The sequence below is a fragment of the Sorex fumeus genome, unplaced genomic scaffold (genome assembly GCF_029834395.1).
Source record: "Sorex fumeus unplaced genomic scaffold, SorFum_2.1 ptg000009l, whole genome shotgun sequence".
In the NCBI taxonomy this organism is placed as follows: Eukaryota; Metazoa; Chordata; class Mammalia; order Eulipotyphla; family Soricidae; genus Sorex; species Sorex fumeus.
The window spans coordinates 21,459,986-21,472,063 of record NW_026606066.1 but is presented as its reverse complement, the minus strand read 5'-3'; the positions used below and the strand labels follow the sequence as shown (position 1 = coordinate 21,472,063).

General features: G+C 37.4%; 1 non-coding gene across 1 annotated transcript; it reads right to left on the bottom strand.

Annotated features, from left to right (window-relative positions):
• Window positions 1-11,279: 11,279 nt before the first annotated feature.
• On the bottom strand, window positions 11,280-11,383 carry LOC130019842 (small nucleolar RNA U13). Its single transcript, XR_008791910.1, has one exon. It is a non-coding gene; the product is annotated as a small nucleolar RNA U13 (small nucleolar RNA).
• Window positions 11,384-12,078: the final 695 nt, after the last annotated feature.

The following is a 12,078-nucleotide window of genomic DNA, read 5'->3' as shown; positions in this document are numbered from 1 at the left end:
CATGTAGTCCTCTATTCTGGGAAATCTTACCTCTGATTTCTTTAACTAGTAGTCCTTCAATGGATTTAGGGACTGTTCTTTAGGGACTCAGATGATTCTTACATTGACCTTATACCAGAGCTGTCTGATGTGCTGTTGATTTACTTTCAAGCTTTTCTATGTCCTCTGTTGTTTTCTTGAGGTTACCTGGATCTCATTTTGAAGATCTTAGATCTTTTCCTCAGCCACTATTTTTCTGCCACTCACCTTCTATTGTGTTTTCAGTATTCCAACCAGATCCCTCATTTCTGTCACTTCTGAATGTAATTTTCTCATTTCTGCTCTCATACTTTCCTACGTTTTGCTGACTACTTGTGCCATAGTTTCACTGACCTCATCAAACATCAAACATGGTATCACTAAGGTCCATCTCTGAGAGTTTACAGATCTGATTGGTACTGGTAGAGCAATCTATGCTATTATTTTCACTCATTGAGCTTGGTGGGATTCTAAACTTCTTCCACTGTATTCTTCCTTCCAGCTGTATTCCTACTGTGCTGAGGGTGAATCTTTGTAATTATGCCCCCTGGGAGTCTCTGAGGAATTAGGCTGAATGTTGCTCTTTTCCTTCTCTGTCATCACTCAGTGATGGGAAGTGTAAAGTGTGAGCTGTGGAGGTGTGTGAAGTGTGATGAGTCAGGTCTGAATTGTCAGGAAATGTAGAGGTGGGCTGCTGAGAAGATGGCAGGGCCTGCAGATTGTTAGCTCATTTTTTTGGTTTGTTTTGATAATTACTGGAATGCACAATTCTTTTCATGCAAATAAAACCTAAAGAGTTGATATAAAGAAATACTATTAATTTCATTCACATTGACTTTTTATTTTACTAGAAAGTTTTACTGAAAAATCTTATTTGAATTATTTTTCACTCCAACTCATTTTCATTGAGTTTTGATATGGTTGTCTTATAATTTGCAAACAATGGTGGGTTCATCTATATCTCCTTCCAGAAGTTGGCAACATGGTTAAAGTTTAAATTTTCAAATCACAACATATTTAATGATGTCAACATTTGCATTCTCCTTAAACTTTTTATTTCTTTATTACTGAAAAGAACTTTTAGGACAGTGTTGAATACTTGTGTCTTGACTTGAATTAAAATTCTTTTAAACTTGAATCATAAAATAACATTGCTGAAGGACTTTTAAAAATATCCTTTATTCTTTAGATTAAGGAATTTCTTTGTAATCTTAATTTACCAAAAATATAAACATTTATAAAATGCATTTTATGTAGTCATTAAAATTATTTAAAATCTATTATTGTAATAACATTGAAAGTACATAAATATCTGGTATTGATCATTATTTTACTTTTGCAGCATGTGCAGTATCATTATCAATACATTTGAATTAAACTTGCCTATACTTCATAATATTTCTATTTTTTAAAAGTATGTGTGTATTAATTAAAATTGTATGCACCACTTAAATCTTTCCACTTAATTTTGACACTTCATTGAGTATCTAAGAAAGTAAATCGTTCTCTCAAGGAGACCTTCTATGAACGTAAGACTAAATCAGACCCCTGTGTTAGACCTTACATGTACAATATATAATAATTACACTATTATCTTTGAAGCTGTTTATTAACTGTCATCGACTAGGCTTTTAATTACCATTGGGGCAAAAAAGATTTTATCTGCTTAATTGATTGCTATAATGCAGGGCCCGATCTATCCTTAGTATATAATAAACACTTAAAAGTCCTTTGTTGAATGAATGAATGAATAAGTACATGAAAAGCAATTTGTTTGTTTTATTTTTTAGGGTTACATCTGGCTGTGCTCAGGGATCACTCCTGTTTATTGTGATAACATTGAAAGTGCATAAATGTCTGGTATTGATAATATACCGGGGGACCATAGGAGGTGCTGGTGATAGAACCAGGCTTGCATGCAAGGTAAGTGCCTTAACCCACTGTACTATCTCTCCAGCCCCATAAACTGCAACTTTAACACTACTGGTATATCAGGGTCTTTCTCTGTTTAAAAGTTTCTTGATGGTGGGGCTGGAGTTGTAGTACCATAGTAGGGCTCTTACTTTACATGTAGCCAACCAGGGTTCAATTTACAGCACCCCAAATGATCCCCAAATTCTCCAGGAATGATCCCTGAGCCCAGAGCCAGGCGTAACCCCTGAATACTGACAGGTGTGGCCCCAAAACAAAACAAAATGCTTTTCTTGATGATATGTAACAATTCAATGTTCATTACTAGGTTATTTTCTCTAAAACAAGTTTACCTGTTCAAAATTTTGTTTTGAAGACCTTAAGTCTGAGTAATTTCCATGTGATTCCCCTTACTTCTCTTTAAGTGCACTGTCACATCATTGAAAAAACATCTGGAGAGTTTTCTAAAATTAGAAACTGAATGCTACCAAAACAAACACATTATCATCAAGGCATTTCCTTTAGCTTTCACTCATGGGAAGTTGTACAGTAACAGGTTTTGATCTGTCCTACAAATGAAGGCATAATTAAGAACACATTGTTGTCCAAAGACTGTGAACATTGACTTTCAAAACTAAAGATAAGTATGCCAAAGGTCAGCTCTAAAGTGATTTTCATTGTCCAATAGAGAGTAACAAAGCTGGCCTTTCACATTCCAGCTCCTGGAAGGCCCTGACCCCTGGAACTGCAAAAGTTCAAAACTAATTTTCTGTTGTGTATATACCCAGCTATGGTACTTTGTTATAATGTCTAGATAGGCTATGACAAAGGGTACGTGAGACAGAGGTGGGCTCACGGTGTCCTCAGGGCTCTTGGCTCTTCTTGCTTCCCCCATTTCATGGCTCAAACTTCCTCCTGAGTGCTAGTCCTCCAAACCAATGGAGATTTTAGGCTATCACACAAGGCAAGGCAAGAGTTTTCCCAAGACTTCTTGTTCAGCTTCCAAAATTGTATGTCATACAACCCCTATAACACATCTATCATTTTTGTTTGATACTTTATCAATAACATTGATGACATTGATTTGTCAGAGATATTACTCATGATGCCTGTCTATTGCAGTATTAATTAGATGTGAGATTAGAGAGCAGAGAAGCAGAATCACCCTGAGTAATACCAGTGACAAATCAATGTCATGTTTGACTCAGCAATGCCTGTCCCAATGTTATTGATACGATATCAATCACAAAGTAACAGATTTGCTACCAGAACTAGATGGCATGACTTTGAAGGAAAGGAATAAGCTCTAGTGAGTCCATGCAAATAGACCATCTTATTGAGACCTTCTGTTGGAGTAGTTAGATGTTTGTCAGGTCAAGAGTTAGACAAGAGGAGTATAGCAGTATGCAAGATCTCTGAGGTCAGTCCCAGAGCAGAAGGAAGGAGAAGGAAGGAAAAGGGGACAGATCATCAGGGTCCATAATTTTAGTTAAAGGTCTAGAGGCTTTACTTAAAGGGTATGACAAAGCATACTTGTTTTCAGGGTTATGGGAAAAGTTTTTGTTTGCTTGTTTTGTTATCCCAGGGATTAAAACCAGGACCCCTACATGCAAAGCTTTCATTTTTCTACTACTGAACTATACCCCTAGCTCTCAGATTTGTTTGAAAGAGTCTGACTGTAATGTGAAGAAAGTAATTATCTATATATTTGAAAATGATTAAGTATTTTGTGTGATGGGATTCAAAATGCAGCAATTTTCTGCTTTTTAAAATAAAATCATATGTCAAAAACTCACAAAATGCAGAATAATAAAGACCCGATCCAAAAGTGTTTAGATATTGATCATCAAATGCATGCAGGATGGCTTGTTATTCTTAATGACTCACATTCGAGTCTCAGAGGACCCACCTTTTGTCTTCATACTATTGGAAATCTTTGAGTCTTTGAAATAAGTAAACTCTACAATGTTATGATTGTGATGCCAATACTAGATGGGAAAGAAGATTACTTGAGCCTCAGTTTAAAAGTAGGGAGGTGATTATTCACACACAGTTCTCTTAAACTGGTGAATCTTTTTTCTGTGATTTCTCAAGTTAACAGCATGCTGATAATTTTGCTTGCAGAAAATGTCTTGTTCTGGCAATTCAAAAGCTTTGCATTCCTTTTATTTTATTCCAAGTTATTGTTGTTCATTTTATGTCTTCTCCAGTCTGGGGCTTATGGCCATAGTTCATTATTATCTAATTTGAAAACCATACTTCCAAACTGACTTCTTGCTAGATGAAAATGATCAAATATGAGTCAAATAAAGAAAGAAGAAGAGTGGTGATGAGAATGACAATCATGATAATAATGAAAATCATGGAGGCGTTAAGAAAAAAAACTGACTTAAAAACAACTTTTAAAAATAAAAATGCTTAAAGAAAATTATGGGTTTAAGTTGGTTGTTTTTCCAGAAAAAAGGAAATTCTTATAATAAAGAACTCTGGTAAGTACTGAGAAATAGGGAGTAAGAAATGACTATTATAACGGGTTGTGATTAGGTTGTTAAGGTTGTAGCAGAGGGAACAAAAATAAGAGCTGAGAATCTTTTCAGAAGTAAAAGCAACAAAATTAAGAGCTTGATAGAATATGAACAGTACAGGAGAATTGGTGATTCAATAATAATACTACTAACGTTGAAATGGAAAGTAGTGTAAAAAGTAGAGTTTTTTTTTAATCACAAAAAGCCATGAAATTAAATAGTAGTAATGAAAACTATGGTAACTCCAGACCTTTCATTAGGGTTACAGAAGAATTAGCACTCTCTATATAATAGAATAAATTTCTATTTTCTTTCAAGAACCCCAATATACTCCCCTCCCATCCCTCCCAATGCCTGTGAGGCAGATGATTTCCACTTACTCTTGTCTACATTGATTACATTCATTGTTTTGACAAAGATGCACCATTATTGTTTAGAATCTCTACCCCCCCCCCCAACAATCAGAATTGCTGAAAAGTCATTGTGAAATACTTTGTTTTCTATAGCTGGTTATGAGAATCATATAATCTCTATTGCGGCCACGCAATTTTGGATTTCTGCAAAGAACCAGATAATTGCAAGATTGGTTTCTGTGCGTCTGGTGTTATGGCTGTGCCGGAGAGCCACTCGTGGGGGGCAACTCGTGACCTTGGTAGGGCATGAAGGACGAGCCAGTACCGCCCCCCTTCCCATGAAACTGCAGTTGCCCCGTCACCACCAGCTCATACCTGTCTTTCCTATAAGCTCTGAGGCTGCGGCCACCTTGCTGCGGGGGGGCGGGGGGGGGAAGGCAGAAGAGAGTGACATCCTTTCCCTCCGGGGGAGGCATGGTGCCGTAGTTTAACGCATGGTCCATTCACTTTTCTGCCACAAGCTGCCTGGCTCTGGATTAAGTCCTTTTGCCTCTGGAGCCATGGCCGTGCCAGAGAGCTGCTTGTGGGGGGCAACTTGTGACCTCGGTAGAGCGTGAAGGATGAGCTGGTACCGCCCCCCTTCCCATGAGACTGCAGTTGCCTCGTCTCCGCCAGCTCATACCTGGCTTTCCAATAAACTCTGAGGCAGTGGCCACCTTGTATGCGGTCCAGATGCATTTCTGCCAAAAGCCACTGGTTTTTGAGATTTGTTTCCGAGTCTCTGGGATCATGGTCATTAATTAGCTTGATCAGGAGCCAGAGAGGCCATTTGTAGGCAGCTACTTGGGGTCTCGCTGGAGTGCGGAGGAAAGGGCTGGTTCCACCCCCATCTGGTGAGGCCCCGCGTGTCTCGTCACTGCAGGCCCAAACCTGACTGTCCAGTGTCCTCTGGAGGATGGCGGTCACTGGGCTGCCAGGGGGAACAGGCCAGGGCACGAAATCTAGTCCCACCTGGAGTGGCTCAGCACTAATAACCTACTGCAGGAACAGGATGCATTTCTGCCAAAAGCCTTTGGGTTCCGAGATTCGTTTCTGAGTCTCTGGGATCATGGCCATTAAGCAGTTCAATCAGGAACCAAAGAGGCCATGCCTCAAATTATATAGCTGAGTCGGGGGTGGTTAGTGGGTGTGTCTCTCACATACCTAACTTTTGGCCATTTACTTTCTTGGTAAACTTTGCCCCAAGTTTTTGGGGTCTGGCCAAAGGCACAGCAGCAATTTTGGGGTATCTGAAAGTCTGATGATACCATCAGGCTGCTGATGCGCTCGCCTCACAGGTATAGATTGACCTGCTGGCGGCACCATACCCCCATGGAGCTAGATACTCAAGACAAAAGACATCAGAGAAGGGTGGGAATGCTCTTTCAGAATAGCACACAACACATGGTCATTTTTTCTTAAGTCAGATTGAGCATGGACTTTTGATTTTTTTTTGGGGGGATGGTTTTGTGGTATGTTTGTAGTCCTGGCTTGATTAATGTGGAATGTAAATATTTCATAATGCGGCTTCAATTGTAAAGATAGGATTTGCTAACTTGAGTTTTATATCCATGTGGGCATTTATGTACCAATTTATATCTAAGAAAAACAATATCATCAGACTATGATCAGATTTGAATATTCTACTCAGATTATGGGCTATGTTTGGTCTTCACTGTAACTTGGTTTCTCCTAAAATCATATTTTCAGGGAGGAAGGGATAGCAGAGAAAGATTAAAATTTGTTTCTCTTCTTTATTTGGGGCTGGAGCGATAGCACAGTGGTAGGGCGTTCGCCTTACAAGCGGCCAACATGGCCGACCCGAGTTTGATTCCTCTGCCCCTCTCGGAGAGCCCGGCAAGCTCCCGAGAGTATTCGATATGCCAAACACAGTAACAACAAAGTCTTCAATGGAGACGTTACTGGGCCCGCTCGAGCAAATCGACGATCAACGGGAGGGCCTTTACCTTTACCTTTACCTTTATCTCTTCTTTATTTATCTCTATCCATCTTCTTTCTACCAACCACGTGCAATTCCAAGTTAGATTTTTTATTCTTGTCCCTTCCAGAATTTTCGCTAAACTCTTCCCTGACTGGGCCTTCCTTAGGTCTTGAACTATGCATACAAGAAAGCAGTTTTTTCTTTATGTGGTTATGTTTTGTTATTTAAAAAAAACTATTTGGATCGGGGAATTGTGAAAAGTAAAGTTACTTTACTTGGAGCAATAAAAGACTGAGAAACTAAACCTAAGAGTTATGTTTTTAAATTGCATGTTCTGCTGTAGTTTATTTGGGATCAGTTACTAAGGGATTGTGACTCTTTGGGGCCCAAAGGGAAAGTTTTAAGAGCTAGTTGAGTGTGTTATGCAGCATATGCTCTGATCTACAGAGTTCCAAAAAAGGAATTTATTTGGCACTCCTTAGTACTGGGCATTCAGATTCTTTTCATCTTTTCTCAACACAAAAACAGTGTCTATTTCTGCCATAATTCTCTTTCAGGCAGTGATGGGTGTTCAAATTCCTCCAAATGTTAAAACAACTTCAAGTAGCTTCATGTTTTCCACTTCTACCTTTCTCCATTCAACTGATATGTATACAGATGACTTTTTGCTTTAAAATATTTTATTTTTGATGAGTGTGAAGTTTCAGAATATCTTGGATGGAAAATAATTTTAAGTTTTACTCTCTCTCTCTCTCTCTCTCACACACACACACACACTCTCACATATATACTCTCTCTCCCCCACTCTACATCTTTCTCCTAGGTGCCCTTAGTTCTACTATCAATTTTCACTAGTTTGTATTTTTATTTTGTTTTCTCAGTTAACAATTTTTTAGCCTTATAAAGCATATAGGTAAAAATTATCCAGTACATGTTATTTTCTTTCTAACTTGTTTCATTTGACACAATTTCCTTGAACCTCTTAGATCCTTGCACTTTGTTGTAAATGTTGTTAATCTTTTCTTAAACTTAATCGTATTATATTCTATAACACTATTACATATCTATATGCAATTACCTGTTGTGGGCACTTTGGTTGCTATAAAAAAAAATCTGGGAAACGGTCAAAATGACCATTCTACCCAAAGCAATACACACAAAGTTTCAATGCAATCCCCATAAAAATACTCATGACATTCTTCAAGAACTTAGAATAAAATCTATTAAAATATGTGTGGAATAAAACTCCCTGAATAGCCAAGCATTTTTGAGAGAGAAAGAGGAGGCACTGTATTCCTTTCTTTAAATCCTACCATAAACCTATAGTAGTAAAAACTGTATGGTATTGTAATAAGTCAGACTCTCAGACCAGTGAAACAGAAATGAGAACCCAGAGAAAAACCCTTATTTATGTATATGGGGAATGGATGACAAAAATACTTGGTTTATGGGGTGGAACAAGGAATTTCTCTTTAATAAATGATGTTGAGAAATTTGGATAACCACCTGTAAAGATATATGGATGTGGAGTCCTAGCTTACACATATACGAATGTTAATTCAAAATAGATTAAAGACTTCAAGAATCTATTATGCCAAAATGCGTTAAACACACCAAGGAAAGCATAGGCACAGTGCAGAAGGATAGCAGACTCAGAGGTATGCTCAGTGATTTGACTCCATTGGCAAAGTTAAAAAGAAATTAACAAATGGGACTACAGAAAACTAAAAAAGTGTGCTAATGGCAAAAGAAATTAAGGATAAAATAAAAAGGCATCCTACCAAATGAGAGAAATATATCAGATGAATGTCTAATGTCTAAGATAAATAAAGCTTTCACAAAGCTTAACAATGAAAATAACAATAATCCCATCTAAAAGGGAGATAAGATCCTACCCTGAAGAGGACACATGGATGGTCAGGTGACATATGAAAATTAAGTTTATTGTCACTTTATATCAGAGAAATGTATATCAAACAATAGTATATCAAAAATATTGGTGGAGATGTGATAAAAGGAATCTTCTTTCACTGTTGGTGGGAATGTCATCTGGTTAGTCTCTATGGAAAAACCATGCAAAGTCTTCTCCGAAAAAGATTTCTACATATAACCATGTGGCTTCACATCTTGAAATATATATCAAACACAGACACATTTACTTAATAAGATCTATGTATACTTGTGATGATTGCAGCACTAAATATAATTAAAGTATAAAAACAACACAAAATTTAAAAGATACAGATAAACAGATAAAGAAGTAGTACTGCATATGTGTATATATATGTAATAGATAATTGTATATATATATATACACACACACACAATGGACAATTACAGTTCTACAAGAAAAGATATAATTTTGCTTTTTAGCTAATGGGTGGAACTAGAGGTATCATGATAAGTGAAATTAGAGGGAAAAGAATAAATACTGCATGATCTCACTAATATATGGTATACAGAGAATCGAGCAAGAGAATAGATAGTATCAAAGAAGATAAACCTCTGACCTTTGATTACTGAACTGAATTACATAAGCACTCTAGAGATATTTAAAAGAGACTATTATCCTATATTACAATTGTATCTCATTCCTTTCCAAAAATATATCTGGCTCAAATTCCTTTCAAATGGATGTTTTCTCTGTATTTCATATTTTAAATTCCAGAATAAAAAGTTGGGATTCTTTTGCAGTGAAGGGGGATGGCAATGGAAAGATGAGTTTCTTTGTGCCCTTGGAATAGCAATTCGGTTTAACTATCTTGTTACAGAATTTCAACTCTTTTTTCATATGTTAATATATGTGATGAATGCATTTTGTAAAATAGTGACCTGATGGAAAAATAAATGAGGTATAATCACTAAGAAAATAGCATATTGTGTGCTCAATCTGATTAAAAATAAATGGCAACAAAAATAGAATAAACATCACAAGTAAACTTGGGAACAAGAAACAAACAAGGAAAAGTAAGAAAAGAGTAGGATTTTACTCTGATAATAACATTTCGTGGCAATAATAAATTTGATCACTCCATCCCATAAGAATATTCTATCAAGCACCTTCGAGCCATATTTTGGATATGAGGCATATAGCAAAATATATTAAAATTATGGTTTTATAGGCTTATAATCTAGTAAGAAAAATAAACGTCCATATATAAGAAGGAAGGTAGGTAGATATATTGGCACATGCATCAATCAATTAATCAGTTAATACATAGGCGATAACTACAGTAGAGAGAAATATAGAATAGGTTAAAAAGAATCAGAATTAGAAAAGAGCTGAGTTAGTTCTGCGTTTTTTAAATAGGATGGCCAGAAATTTGAACAAAGGTACAGAGGACCTCCCATCCAAGAGGACCTCAGGGCTAGAGCGATAGCTCAGCGGTAGGGCATTTGCCTTACAAGCAGCCAACATGGCCAACCCGAGTTCGATTCCTCCGCCCCTCTCGGAGAGCCCGGCAAGCTACCAAGAGTATCTCGCCCGCATGGCAGAGCCTGGCAAGCTACCCGTGATGTACTCGATATGCCAAACACAGTAACAACAAGTCTCATGATGGAGACGTTACTGGCACGGTTCAAGCAAATCGATGAACAACGGGAGGACCGTGACCGTGACTGACAGAGGACCTACGTGTCAATCACAGAGTTATCTCTCTGGTGGGGAAAAAATGCAAGCAGAAGAGACACATTGAACAAATATCCCAAGACAGAAGCCTGTTTTATTTGGACAAGGAGCAATTAGAAGTCCCTGTCCAGGACAGAAATAATAATAATAATAGAAATAAAGTAGCTAATTTCTGTTGAACCCTTACTAGTCTCGAAATATTCTTCCAAGCATTATTACATATAACTTCAACATAATTCCATAATAAATGAAGTTGTTCATCTCATTCCATTTTGTAAAGAGAATATAATATTTTAAGGTAAAATAACAGAAAAAGCAATCACACAGTCACACTTGGAGTTTTGGAGTTAGACTTGAATTCCAACGTTTCTACTTTCTGCCACTGCATTTTTTTTTTTTTTTTTTTTTTTTTTTTTTTTGCTATTGAAACTTTGTCCTTGTCCTGAAAGTCAAGATCGTTTCAGTTCATTTCTGGTTTCTACCAATCTAAATGGTACTGATTCCTGTGACCTTTTTTATGATTAAATTGTCCTCTGTACACATTTTAACTCATGTACAGAGTCTAAATGTTAGCATGGACCCTTTACCACCTTTGATACTTCTGGATTCTTGCCTTTCCCATTCTGATCTTCCATAATTGTATCAGCTTTGCCTTTGAGCATAAACCAATTCATCCTACTGGGAAAAATCTATACAACAGAGAGAGTAACCACACCCTTCCTCACATTCTTCAGAGATTAACTGGCACATGATATAAAACATGTTTTACTTTGTGATAAATTGTGGGTAATTATACAAGGAGACACTTTTACAAATTATTTTGATGTGTTCTTTTATCTTCCTGCTTTTTCCCCCTTCTTCTTCATCAGATGGGTAATGTGCCAAGTGCATAACAAGGTTTAAGGGAGGCACATGATATACAAATGTGTGAACACACAATTATCATGCCCATGAACTGGAAAAGAATCCTATTTTCTGCTTTTTAAATGCAGGGGGTGATAGGGTGGGGCTGGTGGGAGGGATCATTGGTGGTGGAAAATGGGTGCTAGTGGAGGGATGGTAACTTGATCATCGTATGACTGAAACATAGTCACAAAAATTTGTAAGTCTGTAATTGTATCTCACAGTGATTCATTAAGAAATATAAATAAATAGATGAGTAAATAAATAAAATAAATGCAATTTTAGTGTTGGAGAGATAGAACAGGTATAAGGTGATTATCTTGCACAAAGCCAACCCAGATCCCACCCCTGCACGGCATATGATCCCCCAAGCACTTCCAGGAATGACCCTGAGCTCAGAGCTAAAAGTAAACCCTGAACAGACATAGAATGATTGCACTTATTTGTGGGATATCAAAAACCATAATGTGAGACCAATACCTAAGAATAGTAGAAACAAGGGCCAGAAGGATTGTTAAACAGACCCTGCCTCGGGTGCTGGGGAAGACAGTTGGGATAGAGAAGTACCACTAAGGCAATGATAGGAGGAAATGGTCACTCTGGACAAGGACTGTATGCTGAAAATGGGTAAAGGAACAAATAGGATAACCTCTCAGTATCTGTATTGCAAATCTTCTTGCCCAAAAGGAGAGAGAAAGCAAGAAAGTGATTGCCATAGAGGCAGGCTGCGGGGAAGGGGGTGAGTGGCAGAAGAGAAAC